The sequence below is a fragment of the Halichoerus grypus genome, chromosome 5 (genome assembly GCF_964656455.1).
Source record: "Halichoerus grypus chromosome 5, mHalGry1.hap1.1, whole genome shotgun sequence".
NCBI classification, from domain to species: Eukaryota; Metazoa; Chordata; class Mammalia; order Carnivora; family Phocidae; genus Halichoerus; species Halichoerus grypus.
Genome location: NC_135716.1, coordinates 55601917 through 55629831, shown reverse-complemented (window position 1 = coordinate 55629831; position 27915 = coordinate 55601917). Strand labels below are relative to the sequence as shown.

General features: G+C 36.2%; 1 protein-coding gene across 15 annotated transcripts in view; it reads right to left on the bottom strand.

The window, feature by feature from the left end:
* PEX2 (peroxisomal biogenesis factor 2) overlaps window positions 1-27915 on the bottom strand; it is an 89693-nt gene that overhangs the window by 39985 nt on the left and 21793 nt on the right. For 3 of the 15 annotated variants that reach the window (XR_013447834.1, XR_013447840.1, XR_013447841.1), the window contains exon 3: window positions 12036-12360. The exons of 9 other annotated variants lie outside the window; for them this stretch is intronic. The gene's annotated coding sequence lies outside the window, so the exon portion shown is untranslated. Of the gene's footprint in view, window positions 1-12035; window positions 12361-12710; window positions 12901-14882; window positions 16910-27915 lie in introns of all 15 variants that reach the window. 3 more of the 15 variants (XR_013447836.1, XR_013447842.1, XR_013447835.1) reach the window with 2 other exon arrangements.

Sequence of the window (27915 nt, the reverse complement as noted above, 5' to 3'; positions counted from 1 at the left end):
TAAGCACAGCATATATATTGGGTTGTTGAATCACTATGTTGTCTACCCGAAACTAATGTAACACTGTGTGTCAACTACACTTCCGCTTAAAAATTTTTTTCCCCCATGAACTTTATATTAAATCAAATTTTAAATTTGGCACAAATGCCAAAAGATATTTGAATACTTTGATCAACTTCCAATTTTTGAAAGTAGGTATTTGTATGTATATATGGATGTGCAAATGGAAAATTTTATTCAACAAATGTTTGATTATATACAAACATTTGATTTTGACCGTATACAAACATTTGTCGAATAAAGTTTTCCATTTGCACATCCATATACCTACTTATAAAAATTGGAAGTTGATTAAAGTATTCAATCAAATTAAGTGATAAATAGTAAAGAGATTTAATCAAATCAAAAGAACTTTTAGGGGGTAGAATGCTTCCCTTTTGTTCACTGAGGACACTAGTTTTTAACCCTGGCTACTCATGAGAATTATCTAGGAGATTCTAAAAGTTTGATGCCTAGACCACACTAATTAAATCAGAATCTCTAAAGACAGGCCCTAGTTGGTTTTCAAGTTCTCCAGGTGATTCCAGTATGGTGTGATTTCAATGTGAGACTCATTGACCTAGAACTAGTAAGAGATAATGAGTAGAAGTTTTCAGTAATTCAACAGGTAGAATCAACACAAGTGGAAGGAGCAATTAAATGGCTTATCCTCTTGACCTAGACATTCAACATGCATTCTCTAGAAGCTGTCAGTCTTTCAAAAGCTCTTGCATGACCTTGAACAAGTCACTTCAGTTTGTGCCTCAGTTTCTGATCTGTGAAATGAGGATTATCATATAAGTATTAAATGAATTATCATGTGCAAAGTATTTAATAAGAGTCTGGCAAAATACAATGTAAGTATCATATAGGTGTTTATTTATTCATTTTTTTTTTTAACCCAAGCAATATATGCACCACGGGGGGAGGAATGAAAGCATAAATATGCAAAGAAGAAATATTTATATTCCCAGAGATAATTGCTCTTTATATTCAGGGCATATGATTCAGCACAAATATTTATACTTAAAATCGTAATATCTGGAGTCAGACAAAACTTTTTGGAATCCTAGCTCTGTCTTGGTTTTGTGAATGCAAACCATATAAACTGTCAGTGATTTTCTTTGGTATTATATCATTTGACTGTTTCTTTATGTGTTTGCATATTATGTTTATTTTTAGTTTCCCCACCACAGAATGTTAAAGCTCCAAAGAGACAACAGGAACATTGTCTTGATCACCCATGCAGAGCCCCCAGTCTGCAAAGGTGTGTAAAGCCCTGCCTGGGAACACGAAAGAACATGAACAGTCAACAAATATTTGTTGACTGAATAAATGCTTAGATTAGACAGGTATTCCTTGTCCTCAAGATTATATAATTCTGTACCTAGAATTTTATTTTTATTTGAAATTTATCACATAATTTTTTTTTTTTTTTCCCTCAACAGTAAACCAGCTGTTTCAATATCACTTGTTGAATATAACTGTGGCTATTCCATTTGGATTGCCACCTTTATCATATTTCACGTTGTTACATATATTTGGTTCTGTTCTGGGTTTATGCTGTTGTACTAACCTGTCTGACTGTGACTTAATTGACAGTAGCTGTATACTGCCTTTCATCCCAGAAAGAGCATATCCCCCTTATTGCTCTTCTTCAGAATGTTACTGTCTATTCTCACATGTTTCTTGTTCTGGACGACCTTTAGAATAACTTAGTGAAGTTTAAATATAAATTGTTTCAGTATTTTTGGAAGAAATTAGAACTCGATTCTTATTTTACACGTTACACAAATATTAATTCAAAATGAATGATAGAACTACACATAAAAGCTAAAAACATAAGAGCTAGAAGACATATACTAGAAGAGAATATAAGAGAAAGTCTTTAGACACGATACCCACATCATGAATCATAGAAGAAAAACATGATAAATTAGACATCAAAATTTGACTTTTGCTTATCAAAAGATGCAATTAAGTAAATGAATGAAAAGACAAGCCACAGACAGAAATATTTGCAAAACACATTATCTGGCCAAAAAATTGTATCCAGAATTCCTAAAGAGCATTAAAAAGACAAAAGAATAACCAAAAAATGAGCATTTAAAAGAAGATATATAAATAATCAGTAAATACATGACAAGGTGTTCAACATCTTTAGTCATTAGGGAAATGCAAATTAAATATACAATTACATAGCACATCTTTAGAAAGGCTAAAATTAAAAACACTTAATAAAGAGGGGGATAAATGGAAATCTCATATAATGCTAGTGCAACTTCAAAATCAGAGTCACTCTGGAAAATAGTTTGATAGTCTCTTATAAAAGTTAAACAGAGGGGTGCCTGGGTGGCTCAGTTGGTTAAGTATCTGCCTTCAGCTCAGGTCATGATCCCAGGGTCCTGGAATCTGGCCAGCATCCAGCTTTGCATCAGGCTCCCTGCTCAGTGGGCAGTCTGCTTCTCCCTCTTCCTTTGCCCCTCTCCCCACTCATGCTCTCTCTCAAACAAATAGGTAAATAAAATCTTAAAAAAATAATTAACAGAAAGTCCATACAAGGACTTACCTACTAATATTCACAGCAGCATTATTCATGATAGCCCCAAATTAAAATAACCCAAATGCCTGTTAGCTAGGAAATGAATAAACAAACTGTTGTCTATTTATACAATGGAATATTATTTAGGAATAAAAAGGTATGAACTACTGATAAATGCAATAATGTGGATACATTTCAGAATCATTATACTAAGCAAAAGGAGTTAGACACAAAAGACTACATTTTACACCATTCTATTTACGTGAAATTCTAGGAAAGAGAAAACTGTAGCAAATGAAAGAAGCTGTGAAGAGGAGGGGTTGACTGGATGAGGGCATGGAGGAACTTTTGAAAGTTCCAAAGTGGGATTGTGGTGGTGGCTGCATTACTCTGCTTTTTCACCGAAAGTCATCAAAATGATGACTGAAACAGGTGAATTTTGTTTTATGTAGATTACATTTTATTTATAGGTCAATAAATTGTGAAAGAATTATCTTTGCATTTTGCTATAAATTGATGAAGAATTGAAGTTTAGAAATACATTACACAGATATAAGATATAGAAAGATAGATAGATGATGATAGATAGATAGATAGATAGATGCAAATATTTTATTGTTTTCTCCATAGACAGAGGTTTATTCCTGGATAGCTTGTATTTCGCTTATTATTTGATATAGACTTTATTTTCTGTCATCTTTTAACTTATTAGGAATTGAAGTTTAGTGGTGAAAGAAGACATTTTTTTTTGCCAAGGAACTTAGATTGTAGTTAGTATATAAGAAAGCTATTGAGTTCATTATGTGACCAATTTAATGAAATCTCTTGCTACTTCTAATGGTTTTTCAGGTAATTCTCTTGATTTTTTTTTCCATGTGGATAAATCAAATCATTTTAAGATTAAAAAAATTGCTCCTCTCTTTCCAGAATTGTAAGACCTCATTTCATTTTCTGATTGCATTACTTAGCATTTCCAGAAAGACGTTAAATACCAACGGTGAATTGAGTACCTTTGCCTTATTCTTAACTCTAAATGGAATTACTTTCTATTCCAACATTAAGCATGATGACAGTTATTAAAATGACATAGATGTTTATATGGGGTTAGGAAACTATTCTTCAATTCCTTTTCGCTAAGATTTTTTTTTTTTGTAATATGAATATATATTAAATTTCTCAATTGCCTTTAGATCATCTATCAAAATGATCTTTGATTTTGCTCCTTTGACCTATTAGGAGAATTAATTATATTGAATCCTAATACTAAATTATAGTTGAACTCTCTTTTTCCTATACTGCTTGGTTTATTTGCTATCATTTCATTTAGGATCTGCATCTATTTTCAAAAGGGAGATAATTCTATTTTTTGTTACTATCTTTTCTTAGGTTTTGTTAATAAGGTAATTCTACTATTACATTTCTTATTTATATTGAGTTAAAAATTTCCCCTATTACTCTAAGGAACATTTAAAAAAAATGGGATTTACTTTTTTCTTGGAAGTTTTGAATAATTTGATTATAAAAAAGTGAATCACATGCCTTTTGAAGAAAATTCTTTTACAGGATTTTAAATATCATGTTTATTGATCTATTTAGACTTCTTCTTTTGAACTTTTTTTCTTGACTCAATTTTGGGATCTATATTCTCCATGAATATCATAAATTTCTCAAGATTTTCAAAATTATTATTTAATTTTATTTATGACATTTCCATATACTTAAAAAATCTGCCCAATAACTTTGGTTATATCATATCTCTTTTTTCATAATTTTTTATCTGTTCCCTCTCAATCTCATTCATTTTCTCTCTCTCTCTCTGTGTCACTGAAGAACCTCATCAGATGTTTTTTTCTTTGATTAAAAAAAAAGCTTTTAAATTTATTAATTTTACTTTTTTTTGTTTTCTGTTTTATTTCTACTTGTATCGGTAAGAGTATATTTCCCTCCAAATATATTTCTATGTGGCCGAAGATTTGGAGCAGAAGCTTTAGCTCACCTTTTTAACTAAATAATGGAATCCTGATATTAATTTGGGCAGCAATACGTTTTGTCTGAAAACCACCTTCTTCACTCTCCTTTGTAGTTAAATGTGACCATGTCCCTAAACCTGGCTAACAAGAAACGTAAATGAAAGTTGTGGGTGGGATTTCAGGTAGGCTTTTTAAGGAAGTTAACTGTGGACTTTGCCTTCCCTACTTCCTCCTGCTGGAATTGTGAATTTGATGGCCAGACATCCAGTAGCCACCTTGTGACTTTGAGACGAATCAATGTTCAAAAGATTGTAAAGAAGGATAGCAGAAGGAACGTGGGTCTTTAATGTCTTATGAGACCTTCATACTGGCCTTGGAATGCTTACCTCTGAAATTTTTTCAAATGAGAGAGAAATGTACTTGTTGCTATTACCCTGTTCTCACCAAGATCTATTCTCAACATAATAGCCTCATTTACTTTTTTAAAGGAAAATCAGATTATAGTTCCCTTTTGTCCTACTTCCTACTATTTGTCTCGAATTTTTGTTGTTGATTATTTGTATTGGCTCTTTTTGGTTCAATATCTTTGTTAGTAATATCTTTGGCTATCCTTTAATATTTTTGGTCCTTTTCTGTCATTTGGTTTTAGGTACAACTTGTAAATTGCTTATTATAAAGCGTAACTGTTTTTTTTTTCAATCCCCTGTTCACTGAGAGTTGCTTTTATTGAATACTTAGTATATGCATTATGCCAGCCACTTATACATTTTTTTTTGCTTTAATCCTTGAAACAATCATGGATTTTGTCATAAACTGTCAGAAATACTCTTATCACCATTTTGCAGATGGGGGAACTGAGGCTAATAAGGGTGAAATGATTTGCCTAAGATAAAGCATCTGGTAAAAGGTGGAAAACATTTGAATCCAGCAATTGCTTTGCTGCCTCAGAAAGCCCAAGACTTACACACATGTATTATGGGAAGTACTGTTTTGTTTATATTTATATAAATATTTATAATTATCATATGTATGTGATATTTTGCTCAATACTTTTTTATCTTTTGTTTTGCTCAAATTTTCCTTTAATCTTTGTAATGAGCTTCATCTCCTGAAAGCTTGTACTAATAGATATAGTCAGAGATTATCTGGAAGAGAAGGACTAGTCCTTTCTAGACCAGAACAGCTTGGAATAATAACATGGTTGTCAAGATGTTTACTATTTCATGTAGGAAAAACCAATGAGACATTAAAGTCTTATAAAGTGAAATATAAGCAAAATATAAGGGGAAGTCTCTAATTATTGTCGAATTTGTGAGCTAGTAATTTAAGGTCAATATTCACTAACCACTAAAAATCTGTGTTCTTTTTTCTTCAGCATATGTGCCACAGATAATGCAACTAGTGTAGCTTCTTGATTCCCCCCCTTCTTTTTTTTAAGATTTCTTGTAATTCAATGGTATTCTCACACTCATACACTGAATCCCTCTAGAACATTAAAATGGAGGTGCCATGAGGTCCCTAACCTGCATTTAGTGAACTGAAAATATAGTAAGAGTACGTAAATGGGATAAAGAACAGATAGAACAGATTCTTGGAGACTAAATTTTTACAAGCTTATTGTTTTGGCAAATAGGCACTTACTCACTAGACATAGGTGATTATCAATTTCTTCCAGGGACAAAGTCATAAACTCTGCCTTCATATTTGTCAGTGATCTGCCTTGGAGACAGGGAACTGTTAACCTTGAAAGTGAATACACACTATTTACATTCTTACATAAATCTGATCAAGAAATATAAAGGAGAGGAAAAGTTTCAGCTCAACACACACAAAAAAACCATATATAATGTCACTCTCAATCTTTGGCATCAACAGAATATCTTGCAAAATATTACTCATGTCACTCTGCTTTAGAAATCTCAAATAGCATCTTCTTTTGCATATAATTTTGCTTTTGGAGGAAGGAGTCAGATAAGAAATAATTAGAAAAGAGAAGAAAACTGAACATTGAGATTGGTGTATGAAAATTATGAAAGGAGATCAAGGTGACAAGAGAATATTTTAGGCAGATATAATTAATCTCAAAGTGTATTTCCCTAGATTTGGCTTGCCATGCAGGTGTGACCCCAGAGTTAGAAAATTTTTATTTATCTGAAAAGATGATGTAATAGAAGGTGTATAAACCAACCTATTTAAGCTCAAAAACATTTTGTTGTTGAAAATGTTAAAAAAAAGATCACCTTTCAGAGTTATTTTGCAATGGAATTGACCTAGAATGAAGTTTATGACTTCCAGAAAATTAAAATTATTAGATTTTATGTTTTTAGTTTATGACAGTTTCAAGTTCTGGTGACAGCCACATTAAAAATCAGTACAGAAGACTGCTTTTTACTCATGAGTAAAACAAAGAGAAAGATAATGCAATGACTTTCTCTTCATTCTCTTATGAGTAGGATGAAAGTGCAACTTTTCTTTGAAAGTAATTATCCTAAACCATAGCCTAAAAAGTTTTGAATTACATTTTGAAACATTAAATGAATACAAATGATTCCAGATTTAAAAGACAGTGTTTTTACACAAGAAGAAAATAATCACTGTCAAAATGTCACCAACATTCAACTCAAGCATCATATCATTAACGGTATTCCCAGACATGGGGGCAGGGGCACTATAAGTATAAGTAAGATATCCTATCTTCAAGGAACTTTCAGTGGGGGAGACAGAGCATGTGTAAGTATAAATCAAAACAGATAATTTCCCAGACTTCTTTGCAGGTGCATTCCCCTCCATGCCAACCCCCTCCCCTGCACACAAAAACTCACACCTTGTAGATTTTTATGTGGTGATGTTCCTTAAGGATGGGTCCTTGGCTCTTATCCCCTCTAATACTATATATTTTCTAAGAAATTACATTTTTAGGCCAATGAATCTCAAATTTATGTCAAACACAGACTTCTCCCCTGGTCTTAAGTATACCTTAAACAGAAGTTTCCCCAAACTGAAAGGATCTTCTCCCCTAGACCTGATCTTCCAGTGTTCTGTCTTCGTGGATGGTACCACCATTCATTAGGCATAATCCCAAAACATTGACATCTTCCTCTCTCTTACCCTCCATATTAAACCATCTCTAAGTCTAGATGATTTCATGATCTCAGTATTTCTCAAATATGTACACTTCTCTTTATCACTACCACAACCATAGCCACCAATTCTCACCTGAGCTACAATAGTTTTATGAATGGTTAGGCTGCATCCAGTTCTGTCATCCTCAAATAATTTTCCATATTACCACCGGAAAGTTCTTTACAAAACTGTGTCACCTCCCTGCATAAAACTCATCAGAAGTTTTCCATTTCCCTTAGAATTAGGACAAAATCTGGATGGACGCTCCCTATCACAACAGATTCTTTTACATCATTCAGCCCTTGCTTTCTGCACTTCAACCTCTCTTTTTTTCTATTCCTTAAATAAGCCATCGTCATTCCACCATGAAGCTTTTTGCATTCTCAGCCCCCCTACCTGTGATGTTTCTTCCCTCTTCATCCAGTTAACTCCTAGTAGTCTTTCAGATCTCAGTTTGCCTGTCAATTCCTCAGGCAGGTTCATCCCAACTTTCCAGGAAAAACTAGTTATGCATTCTCCCAAAACACTCCCCTCTCTTACAGAGCTTTTTTCTTAGTTCATGTCACTTTTTCCTTTTATCCTTATAAAGAAAAGGAGAGGGGAAAAATCTGGAATGGTTGCCCCCTTCTGTTATTCTGGAGAGGAATTCCCAGAAATATAAGTTTAAATTTGAACCTGCCCTTCCAAGTTTTTATGGAGGAATACTTGTCAGAATAGAAGAATCAACTATACATATTTTTTAGCAGTTTGTTAGATAGATTTATAATTTTAACATATTTAGAAAGATAATATGCCAGCTTCCATTAGTTCTCTTGAACCAAGCCCTGCAAAGATTGAGAGAAAGCTTGCTTAAAGATTCAATACGGGGCATCTGTTAAGATATTAGGACTGGAGATAGAGACTCAAGAGTAATCAGCACAGAGGTATTCACTGACACCATATATATGGAAGAAGTCTCCTCCGGACCAAGCACAGATGGAGAGGTGATTATGGAGGAGTGGATGTGGGACAGACAGAAAGAAAGGAGTCAGTGAAGGACTTAGCAGGAGCAGTCATAAATGTAGGATGCTGCTCATATGCGCAATCAGAAAGGTACAACACCGTCATGAAAGCCAAGGGAGAGTTGCGAATATAGCAGGATTATTAATAGCAGCTTTTTATAGAGAGATCAAGCTGGATGAGAACTGAGAAGTGACCAATAGATTCTAAATGACCTTTTAAATAATTGTTGCAATGATATTTTATGGGCGGTCATAAGATCTTAAGGGATTAAGAAAGAAATGAGATAGAGGAAAGTGAATTCCATAAGTAATGAATATTTCTATGAAATATTTAGTAGTGAAGGGAATAAGAGAAACAAATGGGAAAATTTTTATTAGAATAGGAGACAATCAGACTTGTTGCCAATGGGGTAGACGACATGGAAGATGCAGGAAAAGGTAGATAATTGATGGAGCAAGTATCAAGACACTTGGGAAGTGGCAGTGTTCATAAAGTGGGTTAAAGTGAGTGTCAGAGTTAGCCTAGAAAGTAGGGACTGCCATTATAAGTAAGTCTGGAGAGAAGTAAGTGATAGAAATTAAGAGAATTTGTACCTGAGGATCTTCATTTTTTCTATGATGTACAGTATGGGTTGTAAATAGGGATATATGGATGACTTAAGAAAAGCAGAAAAAATATGAAATCATCAATGTAAAAAGAGTAGCAAGTTAACCAATTAAATGAATTAGTGAGCAGCATTGGTCCAGGAAAGGCTGACATATGTCCTGGTCATCAAATAAATCAGGTTTAGTGATGTTACTTTTTGACAACCTCATTCAGAAAGTCAGGGAATTAAAAAGAGAAAGTAGATTTTAGGTTTGTCCATGTTTATTTATTTAACCACCTAATATTTATTGTTTTGCCTAATTAATGACTTAGGAAAGCATGGAAACTCTACTTGGGAAACTAATTATACAGTGGCATTAGTACAAAGTAAAGTAGTCAAGAAAATTTTGAATACTCGTGAATAAACAGTTGAAACTTTTCATGAGGATCGGGATGAGTAGGAAGGAGAGTAAAACCAGATTGTAAACAGATCAGGAACAACTGGAATGTCTCTGCAAAATCTGCATTGATCAACACAATGTCTAGCAGAGAATAGATTTTATTTTATTATTTTTTTTTTTTAATTTTGAAGTAAGTTTCACACCTAGCATAGAGCCCAATGTGGGGCTTGAACTCACAGCCCTGAGATCAAGACCTGAGCTGATCCACCCAGGCGCCCTGAGAACAGGTTTTAAATAAACACTTGATCAATAAGTTAATGAATGAGGTTGGTCTGATGAAAATTAACAAGTCTGATATAAATGATGATGAGAGTAGAGAGAAGTTTGACCTGGAAGACTGGATGGAATTACAGGGAAGACTTGGTAGTAGTGCAGGATTGGCCATGGGAAGCTCAACAGGAAGGGTCAAAGAATTTAGAATTTAATATTTAAGACTAAAAGATTCTAAAAATTGTAGGTACTAAGGTGTGGCTGAGTTAAAATTGAATAGGGGTAAAATGTGTTGGATTTAGTCCAGGAACTGTGATATCTGAGTATTAGACCAGTGGTCTACTGGTTTCAGGAATTCCATGCATGAAGGGCAACATCCTGAAGTTAATTAAAATCATCATGGTAAGAATAGGAATAGAAACCTACAAAAAATAGGGAAGAAAAATTAAATGATTCCGGGCAAGCAAAGACTAACTGGCAACAAGAAAAGGTGGATTTTTACTCTACCTTCTGGTTCTGAAATATAAATTTGGGGCAATGAACCATCTTAATTTGAGAGTTACTGGAAAAGCTGGATCATCTGAAGGAATCCAGTTGTCCTTTACAGTGGGGGAGCTGTGGCAGGCAGACTAGTGGCCTCCCAAAGATGCTCACATCCCAATCACCAGAACTTGTGCATATATGACCTTACAAGGCAAAAAAAGGACTTTGCAGATGTGATTGAGTTTAAGGATCATAAAATAGGGAAATTATCTTGGATTATCTCCATGGACCTGATGTAATCATATGAGGCCTTGAATGTGAAACATTTTCTAGTCCTGGTCCAAGATGATGGCATGGGAGGACCTGACATCCCATTGCTGGTTCTGGGAAGTAAGGGGCCATGTGCAAAGACTGCAGACAAAGACCTTCTGTAGGAGCTAAGGTACCGCTCAGCTACAACCAGCAAGGAAGCAAAGATCTCAGTCTTGCAAACTGTACAACAGTGAACTCTGTCCAGATCCACATGAGCAAGACACAGATTCTCCCTAGAGTCTCAATATAAGAACACAGCCTGCCAGCACTTCATGTTGTCCCTGTGAGACCCATGCTGGACTTCTGACCTACGGAACTGTGAGATAATGAATGTACATCATCTAAGCCACTAAGTTTGTGGTCATTTGTTACAACAGCAATAAAAAACAAACACAGGGGCCATTATAGGAATAAATTGAGACTTCAAGTAATTTACTGACAGAAGAATGGGCATTTTAAGATTTTATTTATTTATTTGACTGAGAGAGACACAGCGAGAGAGGGAACACAAGCAGAGGGAGTGGGAGAGGGAGAAGCAGGCTTCCCGCTGAGCAGGAAGCCCGATGTGGGGCTCGATCCCAGGACCCTGGGATCATGACCTGAGCCGAAGGCAGACGCTTAACGACTGAGCCACCCAGGCGCCCCAGAATGGGCATTTTAGAAAAAACACTGAAAATATTTAGGAGGATATTGATAAAAGACTTCTCAGATTTCCAAAAATGTGTGGATAATTTACTTTTTAAGTGCCATACACTCTTTGATAAAGTTACTTGGGGGGTAAAAGATCTCAAATTATATGCGTTAAAATAAAAAGTAAGTAATATGTCAAATGTGAAATGTCAGTTTGACAATTAGTTCTAAAAAAGGTTTATAATCTACTAATACGATCAAAGTTTAGTTTATTATTTTACTTATTATTAATACTATCAAGCCCCACAACAAATCATTATTTTTTATAAAGAAAACCTTTTTTTTTTTTGTAAAAATAAAATGGGGTTAGTTTCCATTGCTATGGAAGATTAACAAAATAAAAAAATGATTGATTTCTTGGCTTCCAGTCTGCTATTTAAATCTTGAAATGGTCTAGAAAAGACTTAGTCTTGGCTCAGAGTTTAGTCCAGCTCATATGGCAGTCTTGAAAATTTCTCAAGAAAAAGGAAGGAGAAAACAAAAAATGTCTCTTTGTACCTTTCGTGATTTCATAGCAAAGATAAATTTGAATCCATCCATTTCCATTCTAGTCCTACATGCCCCACTGGTCTGGGAAAATTGTTCCTGACAGAGGGATGAAAACAAATGAGAACTTGCCTGTGTTTTGCTGATGTGCAGGAGAGATCTTTCCCAGAATTTCCTTTTGGCGAAAGCAGATCTTTCGATTTACATAAAAGTGACTGTGTTTTTCCTTTCACTTGTACCCTTTTGATTTACATTCTTCCTTATTGACTCACTTCTTCCTGGCGTGTTAAAAATCACTCCTCAGATTCTAGAATGACTGCAAGTCCTTTTTGGCTCTTCTTCAGGACGTGCTTCTTCATGACCACACTCATTCTAATCTTAGCTGTTTTACCCCCCATGACTGGCCTGAAGAATGGGGCTCATTTGGGGCTGCTCCCTGTGGACTTATTCTCTTCGCCTGTGGGGGAAGTAAAAACATATTTATGGCCCAAGACCCTGAATGGCATTTGAGTGCCTAAAATATTTTAAAATAGTCTTATTTTTCTAAAAGAGATCAAATGTATTAAAGTTTTAGGCTACTAGATAGTAAAGTGTCAGTTTTTAAGAATAATGGATAAGGATGGTTTCAGGAAGACTTACAAACAAAATCAATTCATTTTTAAATTTAAACTGTACATTTAAACTGATAAAGGAAAGCAGAAAGCAATAATTAAAGGCCCATAGGTTTGGGGACTAGATAAAACTACCTTAGGTGTGAACACAAGTTCTGTAACAGATTTACTTTGTAACCTTGGACTTAATATTTACCCTTTATTTTTGCTGTTGTCGCCATCTATAAATGAGGATGATGACACCTACCCTACAAGGCAGGTGTTGTAAGGATTAAAACACAGTAAGTCCAGACACATTGAACAACTGTTTGCCATCCTGTATGCTTGTTGAGAGTGAGAACCGTTTCTTCTCACTTTGTTTTTCCCATGCTAAATAAAACAGCCGTCTGGTAGAAAAGCAAAAGATACACATTGAATGACTGTGAATAATCTAGAATAACAGATCATTGGAATGAGTGTATTCCTAGTAGGAGAAGCTTACCTGTGCCTTTTCATAGAATGAGATTTACATGATTCATGGATAGCCAATATTTGCCATTAGATTGCATTCCAAGTTGAGCAGAAAGCCACCCAAGACCTTGCTGAGCAATTAAAGGGGCAACTGGCCTGGGACTAACAACCCTTATAAAAATAAATAGAAGTCAATAACAATGCCAGTCCCTTTATACTCATTCTTTTTTTTTTAACTCTAGAATCAATGGATCTAGACTATTATCCATTTTATATTATATTGCCTTAAGAGCTTATCTTATACCATGGAATCTTCTTTCGGTATATTGAAATACAGTGAATATATTTGATAGGGCAGTTTGGAAATTTGGGGTCTTGATTTTTTTTTTTTCTCTGTGAAACCTCTGATCCCAGAATCTGGAAAAACCTAAATGCTAGACTTGAGCAAACTTAATTGAAATGTGGCTTCAATTTTTACTCTCTAGTTCTGACAGTTCTTAAAACACGCTATTAACTTATTTGGAACCCTAGTGTGAGAGCATCTTTGAGCTGAAACTTGGAGATCTTTTAATAAATAAAGATGGTAACTCAAAGAATGAGACAACATTATCCCTGATCAGGAAAAGATTTATCTTGAAAGTAATATTATGGATTATTACTAATATTTTTAATGTACTTTTTATAGCCAATATGGCTTGCTGTGGATTGCATTCAACCAAAAATGACTCATAAATATTTTAAGGTCTTATGCTTTGAGGACAGTCAATCAAATTTAAATAAAGCACATGTTTTAAAGTGGCATATTTAAAACTTCAGCTACAAAAGGTCTTCTTTTAGCCTTAGAACGGCATCATGCTTTCTTTAGTGAAGCTAATTGCACCAGGGAACAAATATGAATCACTCTTAATTTTATTAATCTATTTATATTGCTGCTCTATCTGAATCATCAAAATATGATGACGATCAGGCTTTTAAGAAGTCTGATGTTTTGCTCTTCTTTGTTTTGCAATAGTTTAATAAATTCATATTATATATTACTTGGGAGAACCTAGTATGAGTAGGAAAAGTAATTAAAGACTCGTGATAGCAAACATTTTTATGCCTGATAACATAAACCCAACAGATTTAAGTGATTTAACAAAATATTTCATTTGTTATTTTGTAGTAATAAATATGATGAAAAGAGAATCAGATTAATTTTAAAAGGAAAACAGAGCAAATTTGTTTATATCTAATTAAATTGATTCATTAGCTATGCCATTATAACTAGCCCACTAGGAAAGCATTGTTAAATAATTAAATATAGAGTCACTCAATATTATCCTATTGCATTGTTTTAATCAATCATCTATCTACCAATAATGTAGATAGATGACAATGGGTTAAGGACCCAGGACGTAGAAAGCTGACAGGATTTAAGGGGCAGAAATGGTGGAAAAGCAAGGAAGTAAGTAATGAAGACATGATTCAGTGGTGAAGGCAGAGCTGGTATCCTGGAACCAAGTCCAAAAGTTCGGCAAAATACAGGGAAAGGGACGAGAGGAGAGCTGTAACTTAATATTAAAAGAAAATGTGCCTTGGAGATTGACATACATTGGTTCAAATCTTAGTTCCACTGACTGCTTATAGCAAGACCTCAGGGTAATGCCAGAGCTTGTTTTCTTGTTTGCAAAATGGGATTAATAATGTTTGCCTCTTATGGTTATTTCATGTTTACCCACCATTAGGCATTATCTTTGGACTGATCTCTCTTCTCCAGGAACTTACATTTTAGTAGACGAGAATGTGTACACAATTAGTAACAACAGAGTGTTATGTAGGCAGTGGGTATGTAAGGTCCTCAGGCAACAGAAAGATGGGAGGAATGAACTCAGCTTGGGTAAGTGGGGGGAAACTGCACAGAGAAGGAGACACTTACCACTTATGTACCATCATTGATTCTCCAAGGTTGGCACCTGTCTTAGTGTTTGAGTGGGCGCCATAGAGTAGGCGGCTTAAGCAACACAAATGAGTTTTCTTGCAGTTCTGGAGGCTGGAAGTCCTAGACCAGGGTGCCAGCACGGTTAGGATCTGGTGAGAGCTCTCTTCCTGGCTCGAAGACTGCTGCCTTCCCCCTGTGAGGTCACGTGGTCTTTCCCTTTGTGTGGGCTGGCATGTGCGCTGAGAGAGCTTCCTGGCATCTCTTCCATTTTGTGTAAGGCCTCCAATCTTACCCAGTTAGGACCCCACCCTTAGGACCTCATTTAACTTTAACTGCTTCCTAAAATCCCTATCTTTAAATACAATACACATTGGGGGGTTAGGGCTTCAGCGTAGGAATTGAAGGATGGGGGAGAGCCAGTTCAGTCCACAGCAGCACCTGGTTAGAGGTAGGTACCAAGACTGTGAAGAACAAGGGACAATGGGTACAGAGTCCACAGAGGCTGAGCAGAAAGAATACAAAGCTCAGATGAGTACTCTAGCCCACCAGGAATTCACCAGAAGAAATATTCTTCACAGTAAGGTGACAATTTTTCTCAAACTAGGAACTGTTACATATTTCCTTTTTTTTTTTTTTTTTTTAGGGCAAAAGACAGTCTCTAAGTGTGGTTGTCTAAAGCCTTGTGGTGTAGCTCACTGGGAGCACATGGCAGAAGAAATGATGCTGATATAGAAATAGATGATAGAGAAATGAGAAGAACTACTGTCTCATGCATCTTTGATTCTTCTGTGGGGCCTGATTCACTGGCAGATGCTCAATGTCAGTTTAATTAACTTGACAGGAAAACCCAGATACATTAAAACAAACTTGTGTTTTTGGTCCAATGATGACAGAAAGTATCTTCTTTTCAGAAAAAGAAAATTAAATTGCTGCTTAATATTCCAGAAAAGGTGAGGTATTTGTTAAAATATCTAAGTTACATATTCCACAGAAGCTCACAAATGTTGAACTCAGTGAAGAGTGGGTGCAAACAGAGTGCTAGGATATAAATTTCATTTCCACCTTCTCTTCTGTGCTGAAGAGGATTGCACTGTGCAGCCTTCCTTAAGTTAGACTGGACACATGACCGAGGGCTGGCCCATAAAATGTGGGCAGATGTAATACAAGCCACTTGGCAGGCTTGGCTCTTAAATATACCTTGTATGGTATATTTACCTTCAAACGCTTCTTTGCTGCTAGAGGTGACACCCTGACTTGGAGACGACTTGCTGCTTATTCTGCTTATAAGACAGAGGAGGCTCATTTAACCTGAACTGGTTTTGTGTAAGGGATAGGAAGTCTACTGTGTTAAAGCCACTTAGATATCAGTATAGGTTATCTTATGCTGACTAATACATTGCCCTTTCCATGTGTGAGGAAAGTTGTTTTCTGTTCTGCTTAATTCTATTTGATTTTTGTTTTCAAAAATATGGGTCCCAAGCTATTAAACTGATTTAATGACACCCTAATGGGTCCTGATCTGTAGTTTGAAAAACACCCATTTTAAGACTGTTAGAGTTCAGACAAGGTAATGGGATGCTTGCATTAAAATGATTGAATCACAGGCTTAAAGATTTAGACTCTGGAGCTATGGTTCAGATGCATCACAATTGGGTGGTTCCATTGTCTTTCTAGGTAGCTAAAAGCCTACCCCAGCCTTCTCATCGATTGGTAACAAAGAACTGTCTTTTTCAAAATGAGGCAAATACTATTAAAACATCATAAATATTAATGAGATACTCCATAGAAAGAACAAAGAAAACGAGATACCAATTTTGAAATGATTGGGTTTTTGTTGTTGTTGTTGTTGTTTTTCTTTTTGATCTGTGATGGCTCAGACTATTACATTTTCATGCATGGTCCTCTTCAATCTAGGATTCCCAGCCTTTCACTTCTTATTTCTAGCTTCCTGGAGCAGCCTGGCTGTGGCCCATCCCCAGGAATTACTACCTGTCCAGCTGCTTTTCTTCCTTGAGGCTTGACTCCTTCAGGATAAACACAAAGCCAGTTGGGTGCTGACCTTTTAATTAACTCAAATACTAAAGTTCTCTCTAAGAAAGGTTGTTCACTCTCTAGACATCTGTCACTATGTAGCAAAATCGTTTCTCCCTGTGTTCATGGTACCCTCAACCAAGGAACTGTTTCCTGAAACTTTTGAAACTGCTCTCAAAGAGAAGAATGTTGTCAAGATAGCACCTTCACCTCCTTTTGGTTGTTTTGATACTTTGTTTGTTTTTTTTTTAAAGATTTTATTTATTTATTTGACAGAGAGAGATAGCAAGAGCGGGAACACAAGCAGGTGGAGTGGGAGAGGGAGAAGCAGGCTTCCCGCTGAGCCGGGAGCCCAACGCGGGGCTCGATCCCAGGACCCTGGGATCATGACCTGAGCCGAAGGCAGACGCTTAACGACTGAACCACCCAGGCACCCGTCTTTGTTTTTTGTTTTTTTTTTTTTAACTAATATGTTGGTCAAACAAGAGGGTATTGGGCTTAGAGACAGTGGATCTCCATCCCTTCTGAAAAATGTTGGAAGTCTTGATATCTTGGTGTATCCTAGGTTTAGATCTGACTCAGCCCACCCTCCTGTCAGTGGGTTTCAAATTATTTTGAGCCCTAAGGAGATATTTTTGTCTAGCCTGTCTCTGAACTGTCAGGAAGGTTTGATGACAAGGAGCCAAGTAAGCTTTCTGCTGATAAGAACTTTTATTTAAAAATTTTTTTCATTAAGCTATCTCAATATTTCAACATAACATATTAGGAGAAAATTTTAAACAGATTCTGACCTAACTTCTTCACAGGTTGAAGTCCTCTGATGTTCCTTAGTTTGGGGGAAAAATGATTAGTAAATATTTTCACCAACATAGTTAAAAGCATGTGGTCTTTCACCAACATGGTTAAAAGCATGAGAAGATTTCATATTCCGTGGACTTGCAGAACAGGAAAAGAAATGAAAGAAAAATGCATGAAAGTATATTAAAGTATATAAAAGCCACAAAATGCGGGATAACAAGCAAAGGTACAAGTAACTGATCTTCAAGTATGGCATTGCCATTTATAACAAGGCAGAGTCTACTAAGAGTAGAAGTGATACATTTAAAGCACTTAAGGGCAGAATAATAGCAGAAACCATGGTAAAATCTGAAGTGTCATTCTGAGGGGACTTATTCTCATCACAATAAATTAATCCCTATGACTAGTTCCTAATTTGATTATTAAGTGTGATTATTGTGTAAGGCCGCTGGTTACTGGCATGCACTAGAAACAAAGATAATGATGGCTGCTGGTGTTTGGGAAGAAGGAGGAAGCACTAGTTATAAAGGAGCGGGGATCATCTGAAGTGTGCAACCATGGACATCGATGGCCTTTCCATTGCAGAAAGCAAATGAAGGACAGAATCAAGGACTCTTGAATGTAGTGTCAAATTAATTATTTTTCCTTTTACATAAAAGAAAAACCATCAGAGGCTTGAATGGAGGGTAGGGGCCTGATGAATTTGAAGTTTGGACACAATCCTCATTGGAAAAGATGGATTGGATGACTGGAGATAAGGAAGTCAGAGATAATAATCTAAACTCAGGCTGGATGTAGAAATGGAGCTAGTGGGTAAAGGATTTGTAAGAAGGCAAAAGTAGAATCCCCCAGGCTAGGGAACCAACTGAATGTGAGAATGGAGGAGGAGCAGAAATTAAGACAAGATCCCAAGTTTCCTTTCATGGTGACTGCATAGATGGTGACACAATGAAAAGAACATAGTAAAGAAGTAGGTTTGGGGATAATAATCAGTTCAGTTTTGAACCTGTTGAGTTAATTTTCAAGTTAGACCCAATTTATGATGGTCTTTGAAAAGTAGGTCAAAGAGTTCAACTTTGATGCAATAATTAGACATGAGCTACCGAAGAGCTAAATTATGGAATAGTAAAGATGATGTTAAAGTACAACTTACTGTGTATCCATATATCATGTTTAAGAAGAAAAAACAGATTAAGAAAAATCCATCTTGGAGAAGCTAGTGATATAGGCACAGTGATAGCAATAGAAAAATTTAGCAATAGAAAAATCTCCCACAGAAGGGAGATTTGATGTCATGTCATGTAAGGAACACAGAACCCCCAACTGCATAACATCTGTATCTGACTAAGAAGTTGACATCTCCGGATAATTAAATTCTGCAGGTGGAAAGCTTGGCAGGTGGACCTGATAGGGGATGCCTTTGTAAAAATTATAAAAGGCACCCCCTTCTATGGGAGGCTACAGCCCCATGTCGGGAGTCATCACTTAGCACTGGGACTGTGGCCTGAACTTTGGCTCCCATTTAGCCCTCTGACCCAGCTTCCCTTTGCAGTGTGGGTATGTATGTGGGTGTTGGTGCCAGTGGGAGGGTAGATAAGCCTGGAGGCATTTGACTAGATAAGAGAAAAGGAAGAGAGTCATGTTTTGTTTTTACTTTAAGTAGATAAAGGACTCTTTGGGGGAAGGAAGATTAGACTTTTTCTAATGACTTTACAGAACAGAATTCTGACCAGCAAGCAACTATTTCAAAATAGCAGGTAAACTTTTTAAGTAAATAAAACTACCCAAAAGCATGACTGACTTTCTCGGGAGACAGTGAACTCAATCATTGGTAGTAACAAAATGGAGTCTGGATATCTGCTTGATAAACCTTTTATAGAGGAATTCTTCAAAAATTCTTTTAAGCCTGTGATTTGATGATTACTTGCCAAATGAGCGTTATAGCCAGTAAAACTGTGACTGGAATGGGGAAGGGCAGAACTTGGTGTGGTTCTTGTAAGAGGGACATTTCCTCAAATAAAAAGATTTGGGAAAAAAATATAACAGGTCCCCACTGAACACTTAATTTTTAATATTTGCATAGCTGTATAATATTTGCTACAGTTGACTATAACTCAGCTATTAAAAGTACCAGATCTGCTTTGACCTCAAAGTTCTACCCGAATGGACTGATTATTCCAGCAGAAGTTGTGGTTGATGCAATCCTGATTTAACTTTGGCTACATTATTTGTCTGTATTCCTCAGATTTTCTAATGTAAATAATTGGATAGCCTAGTGTTTGTTTTATGTTTCTGAATTCCATTGCTTTGATTGGATATCCTTTATTATCTTGGACATCAATTTTATCTCAAAATGGAGGTGTTCGTTACGCTGAATGAGGACTTTAGCTGCCTCCATTTTGACCTCAAACTTTCTTAGTTGGGCTCTTTCCCTCTGTCTCTTGGTTCTGGAAGACCCTGGGGGCAAAGCATCCCTGGATTGGAACAGAAACTCCCCCTCAAGCAATATGGACTGCCCTGAGCCAGCGAGACCCCACATGTGATTTACTCCAAGACAGTGATGGATTTGACCTTCAATATCTTTACCCACCTTTGCCCCACATTTCCCTTGGGCAAATCTGGAAATATTTTCAGCACTTTGGAGACAGTCTTTGAGATGCTAGGCCACTAACTTCCCGGTGTTGGCCTCACTGAAATAAACTCCTTTCTTGTTTCACCACCACTCGTTACTCTGTCTTTGGATTTTGTCAGTGGCAAGTGGCCCAGCTTGGTCTGTTTGGGACCCTGGAGCCAGATGCTCTTGCTCTCCTGTTCCCTGGCTACATGGACTGACTGTAAATAAGTGTACAGGTATAAACTATATTTAACTGAAGCAAGAAAGTAAGGACAATAAATATCAAAGATCTTGTTTTTATTTAATGCGAGATTAATTAATCCAACTAATTTTAGAAAAATGAACTTTCTTTGAAAAAGAATGTGAGTAGATAAAAATCAAGTTTCTTTTCAACGGAGAAAGTGGAAAGAAAATGGAGAAAGGAAAAGAGCTCACTAAGAAAGATGAAGACGAACCTGAGCCAGCAGGTTAGTTACACAGCTAATGTGACTTCTGCCTTTTCAAAGGATAAATAGAAGGTCAAGAAGATAAAAATCTGGCTTCCCAGTTCAGGAGGTTGCTGCTCATCTTGGAACATATTCTATCTTCCAACTAATTAGCCCTCATTGGAGACTAGAAACAAGTTCTAACAGATCAGAGTGTCTGGGAGTTAATGTTTTTATTTTAGCAAAGTAAAATATTGTGTCTAGCAATTACATAAAGCGATACAGGTTGTCCCGCTCTCTGAAAAGTAAAGCATTCCCATGAAATCGTTCATAAGCCAAAATGGCATAAAATGAAGATGTAGCTACCATTTATTTATATGGAAAAAAATTTGAGCATTCCCAGACCCCACAACTAACCTCTCGTAGGCTTTTCTGATACCCTCTGACGTATCTTGCTAACAAATGCACAAAATAAATCAAGATAAGGCACAGATGCTCACAGACACACTTCCGAGCTATGCTGGCTTAGCTGAGACGCAGCATGTAGTTCCCAGGGAAGGAGCCTGGCAGTGCTAATTCTTGCTTGGGGTGCCGAAGCCTCTAGGAGGGTTTGCTTCAAAACAAATGCTGAATGCTATTTTTGCTTTTCACCTTTTTCTCCTAATAGCAAAAATTATCTTTGGATTTACTTAGCTTAGCAAAACAGGTACTAATGTAGGTCTTTCCCAAAAGCAACTGCAACTGGCATAATGTGAACTTTAGAAAATCCAGGGGATGCCTATACCTATTTTTAATGATAGCTGTGTGATCAGAATTGTAGGAAATAAAATAAAATAAATATTCAAAAGTTCAGTGCTACAGTAAACCCATGAACTCATGGAAACTCAAATACTGAATCATTTAAAAAGATGAATTCTCATTTAATTTATGGGAAACCCATTCATCAATTATCAGTTATAGGATGCCTACCACGTGACAGGCACTCCAGATGAAGAGTCTCCAAGAGCAACCACCAAACACCTTTTTTAAAAAACAGTCATTGTTGTTAGCTTGATGTTAGCTCGAAGCTAACTGCCTAAAATAATATTTCAATTCAAGTAGCTTTAAGTGATTAGAAACATGCATCTTTACGGTGTACCAGGTATTATTGAATTTGGGATACTATCATTGCTACTTAATTAAAAGTACCTTATGTCAGCATGCAGAAGAAAAATCAAAATAATACTTACTCTGCCTTATGTGGCAACCTTTCATAGTTTATTGCCATTTGGCATGAGTATAGTCTAGAATCAGGTTCAGTATTATAAAGTATGATTGTCTTAGTTATCTATGTCTGCATAACACATTACCACTTGAAGATTGGGTCTTGTCTGCCAGTTCCCAGAGCTGCAAATGCTTGAGGTATCAAAATTGTGCTGACTCTTTTAAGTACTCATTGCGTCAGACCATTGCTATGTTTCCTTAATAACTAGAAAAAAGCCTCTCTCTCCACTCTGGCCAGATTTTGTCCCTCAGGCCTCAGAACTACATTGCTTATGCTTATGTCTAATGAGGATCTTCCTAAGAACATTTCCTTGACCTTCTGCCGACAGCCGCTCCATCACAAGGATGTGTTTGTTAAATCCATGTGTCAACTGAGCTGGGGTACCCAGATATTTGGTCGAAGATTATCCTGGTATTTCTGTGAGGGTGTTTGGATGAGATTAACATTTAAATTGGCAGACTTTGAGTAAAGCAGACTGTCCTCCATTACATGGGTGGGTCTCATCTGATCAGTTGAAGTCCTGAGTAGAACAAAAAGACCAGCCTCCCCCAAGCAGGAGAGAATTCATCAGGCTGCTGCTGACCTTCAGACTGGAACTGCAGCTTTGGCTCTCTTGGGTCTCCAGCCCACGAGACCTACTTTGTAGATTTGGAATTTTTTAGCCTCTATAATCATGTAAGCCAATTCTTTATATTTCTCTCTCTCCGCATGCGCACGTGTGTGCGCGCATACACACACACACTATTGGTTCTATTTTTCTGGAGAACCCTGACTAATGTGGACAGGACATAGGGCAGGACACTCTGCCGTTCTCTCCATCATCCCTGTCTTGGCCCAGGGCATAAATCCTCTCCCTCCTTTCTGCCTCAGTCAAAACACCTCAAGTGATTCAACATGCATTGCCTAAAGCTGATTCCATAAATTCCTCTAACATATACATATATGAATCCTAGGAATACACATAATCTTTGATGTACATATTTGTATATAAATCATTGTCCCCATTTTGGACTGGTTTCCCATGATAGATACAGAGAAGTGGAATTCTTGGGTCAAAAGCTATGAGTCATTTAAGTATCTTCATTCATACTGGCAAATAGCTTTCCTCAAACATATATCATTACTGGGCCTTCATCAATAATGAATATTCACACTCATATAGTATGTTGTTATTCTAATTAGCATTTCTTTGAATGCTGGCCAAGAGGAACATAGTTTAAAAGTTTATTTGCCCTTATTATTTCTTTTTCTAAGAACTGTCTTTTTATATCTTTTTACTCTTTTGTTTTGGGGGGAAATAAAGAGGGTTAAAGACATTAACTCTGTATCTTTCATATAATTTGAAAATATTTTTCTCATTTTGTTGCTTGCTTTTACATTTTTATGAGTTTTTTTTATTAAAGAAATATATATTTGTTGTAGAAAATTTGGAAAATACAGAAAATCACATAGAAGGAAATAGAAATTACCCAAATTTCCCAGAGATGGCTATTACCAACATTTTGCTGTGAATTCCTCTAATCTTTTGTTGCGGATATATAGAAGTAAATATATACACATATTTTTTTAGGAAAATATAAAAATATTGCATAGTCTGCTTATAACATTTTCAATTTTTACTCCAGGATATATAATGAAAATCTTATCATGTAATTAATTTTTTTTTTGTTTTTACAGCATGATTTATTTGACCTATTTCCTGTTGGAGATTTTTGGTTGTTAACCAATTTTTACTGTAGTAAATAGGAAAAAACATCCTGGTAAATAAATCTTCCTATATATCAGTGGTAAGAGATTATAGAATTATAATTTCTTATGAAAAACAATGCATATTTTAAGGCTTCTGATACATATAACCAATGTGTTCTCCAAAAACTTCATAATCGTCCAGAAATATAAGAATATGCTCATTCTCTATACTCCCAGTAGCACTTGGTATGATTATTAAAAACAGCACCACCAGAAAATAACTTTGAAAATATGTTCGTGAGAATGAGCATCTCTGATGTTTTACCTTTTCTTTGATATGCATTCTTGTATTTACTCAAATAACTATGGAACACCACCACAGACCAGGCACAGTGTTGAGTTCTGAGAAATCAGTAATATCCCCTCCCCTTCCTGAATCATCATTTCCATTTCTTGGGTAAAAAGAAATTCATGACATAGACTTTTCCTCTCAAGTATCCAAGTATCTCGAGAATACATTGCATCTTCTCTCTCAACTACAGTATAGTTACTCCAATAGGGCATTCTAACCAGTGTCTGCTCTATTATGGCCAACACTCTAATGGGTGGTTCCATCTGAGTAATATTTTTTCTTTCTTTCTGATGCATTCCTAACTTTTGTTGAGATCGATGTAACGCAGAAGGTATGGACAAGCCAGTTGTACAATGAGCAATTGTGACATAAAATTGAAAGGCAGTTTGATATTGTAGAAAGAGGTGGATTTTGAGTCAGAAAGATCTTAGTTCTCACACTTGCACAGTAACCTTGGACAAATTACTTAGTTGCTTCTTTTGTGAAGTGTGACTTATATAACACTTTCTCACTGAATAAGAAATTCCAGAAGAGTACCGGCCACTGAGCAGAGCTAAGGATTTTGGGTTTGTTTCAGTCAGACCTCATTTGCCACTCAGTCTGTCTCCTTTCACCAATCTTCTCTTTTGTTTTAATATCTGTGTCTTCCCAGGCATCCTTAGTATTCCTGCTGGCCCTGGAAAACATGGTTCTCCATTGGAGATGGCCATTGTGTGCTTTCTTTTTGAAACGACGCCTTATGTTACGAACCTCTTCACCCTACTCATGTACAAACCCTTGCTCTGACCAGAACTTGTTTTCCATAGTGATAACTAATTATCAGGAAAACTGTGAGCTCTTCATGGGCAGAAAACATGTCTTCTATTTTATCTGTCTTTCCCATCCACAGTGTTTACCTAGCAGTGTCTGGCACTCCGTAGGTCCTTAATAATTATCTATTGAATATGAACTATTCATCTGAACTTAGATTTAAGGATTTATGTGTTCAATCTCAAGAGTGTTTTGTTTTTCATTTCAATGCCCTTCTTTTGTTTCACCTGAAGATGTCCTGTATTACTATCAAGACTGAACCCAAATGTCACCTTTCCTGGGAGGCCTTGTACAGGTCCCTGTGGAATGAATTAATCACATCTCAAGGCTCTCCAGGAATTTTCTTTACTTACTCTCATCATCTTCTCCTTTAGTAGACTCTGATCTCTTATTTATCTTTGGATTCCTAGTGCTCAGCATACTGAAGTAAGTGTTCAATAATTATTTTTCTGGATTGAATGGAGGGAGAAGCTATGTTTAATCATTCCTATCACTTTAAATTTCAGTTTGTATAAAGGAAAAGTCAGTTTAAAATGTCCTTGAAGAATAGTAACTAAAAAGATGAAATGTGCAATAATTGGGGAGTTCAGGGGATGAGGAGATAGAATAGGTTTTAATTGGTGGCTCTATAGCTTATGGTTACATGCATAGGGGCCAACCTTCCCCTTTCTCTGGCTGCCTCTAGTCTCTGCCTGGTGCCAGAAGGAAACCCATGGGAGGTGGCAGCACATTCCATGTAATTTATTATTTTAAGAGATAATGCTCTTCCCTTATAACAGAAGGCTCTCCATTGATGATGGAATTCCTGGGATCATGGCAGACTCATGGGCAGATATTTATGCTTCTCAAAACAGACTCAGAGGCCTCTGCAGAAAAACGGCCCTGCTAAGACAAATCCATGGGCCTTCCTTACGTAACTCATTAAGGAAGTATGTAGGTAACCAGAGCTGCAGTGGAAAGGCAGAGAGGTAAATATGGATCAGCTTCAGAATCTAATTGCTGATCTTGAAAATCTGTCACTTTGCCCTTGCAAGAACTTATAACTTTGTGTTGTTAGTAAATTTAATGATCATGCTTTTGATTCAACCTCTCAATTTAAAGATTGAGGTTTTTCTGTTTTTGTTTTTGTTTTTAAAGACTGGACTTTAATTTTCCAAGGTTTTTAGAAGATATTTAAACTTTTCCTTATCAGTATTTCTGAGAATTTTTTGTCATAGATGGCCTTAGACCATCACTGAATCTATAGGCATTTCTTCCCTCTTAACTCCCCTTTTTATACTTGAATGCCCATTCCCCATTTGTCAACTTTGAAACACTCGACCAAACTAAACTCAAGCAAGTCTTGGTGGAGGTAATTTTCCCAAGGATATCTCTCAGGGGTTGCACTGTTAATAGAAAGGTGGACATATCCTCAGTTTTCCATAGCCCTTACATTTCCCATTCACTGTGGGCTTGAAAGAATAAAAGTAAACATTGAGAAAAAAGAATTTAGACTTGGGAAAATTTTTGTTCCTCTTAATATTTCTGGTTTGACTCCAGGAAAAGAAATGAATGTTACTGTTTTCAGACATCAAGTCATTTTGGGGTTTTGAGTCTTCTACCAGTTATCCATCCATGTGTGGAATCAACATAGGCAAGAAAGGAAAGAATAGGGGACTGATTACTTAATTTTTAAAAATAAAACTGATGAGACAGCAAATGATATTCAATCCTATTAAAGAGACTAAGCACAGACCTTAAAAAAATCTTTACATTCCTTGCATTGGGATTGTGTGATATGGTTCCACAATTCAGGGAGATTGGGAATTACAGAACATCTGCAATGAAATTGGTTTTCTGTGGAAAACTGATGAATCACTTACTGCCAATGACTAGAAGGAAAAGCACTTGTTTATGCCCTTATGTAATGAATTTTTATGAGGTGAAGTTTGCTGTTTGTAAAAAATACACTTTAAGCTGCTGTAGATGTAAAATAATAGAATTCAGAATTCAGAGCAATGCATTACTGCAAAGACAGTCACTAGCAGAATATTATCTGCTTACAAAACACCAAAACAGGGCTATTACTTCTATAATGGAATTAAAAAAAATCTCATCTACCCAGTTGGATTCTAGAAGAAAAAGTATTTAAAGAGACATAGCTGAAATTGACAGCTCCAAAATTGCATGTATTTTCAATGAAAAGTTATTAATTCTCTTATTGTGCTCCTGAATTCCAACTGTGTTTTCCCTCAAAGCAAGAATGCCACAGAACATTTTAAATTAAAAATGGCACTCCTAAGATACACTACAAAAGACAAACTGGGGGTGCTGTCCTCTCTACACTGTTAAAGAAGTGCTTGTAGAAATTTTCCCACAATAATACCATCAGTTGCTCTGCTCAATATTTGTGAGGGGCTTCATGATCAAACCCCAAACTCTCTTGCCTTCTTCAAACACTTCCTAAGCAACTGTATTGTGCTGGTCACACTTTTTGGGTTCAGTGCCATGAGAGACAGAGACAGAGAGACAGAGAGAGAGAGATATAACCTCTGTCCTCTTTGAGCCCACAGTCTACCTTTTTGCTATTTGAGAAAGAGATTATCTAGTTGAAACTGAGGATTATTCTAGTAGGTTTGAGAAGGGGCTCTAAGAAATATCACATGCAATATTGGATGGGGGGGGACTTGCTTTCAAAGAATGTATTTGCTCTTTTGTATTTGATCGGGAGCAAAGCATTTTTAAAGCAATTGACCATACTGTAGTATTTTATAATTTTTGTTGACTAAAAAGGCACTTTTATAAATTGATGTGGATTTAAAAGAACAGAGGCTACTAGGAGAGGATACTATTTCCTGAATGCTTAGTGAGATGTGATTACTAGGGAACCATTGTGGACACCTCTCAGAACAGTAAAGTCTCTGGTTCACTTATTCAGAATTTTGACTATGTAGATAAAGTCTCAGCTGAAGTTCAAGTTTGCAATATGTCTTACTAGTAAACCAAACCATAAAAATACCTCAGAAATATCGGCATTTTTGTGTCTACGTCTGGAAGGAATACAGAAT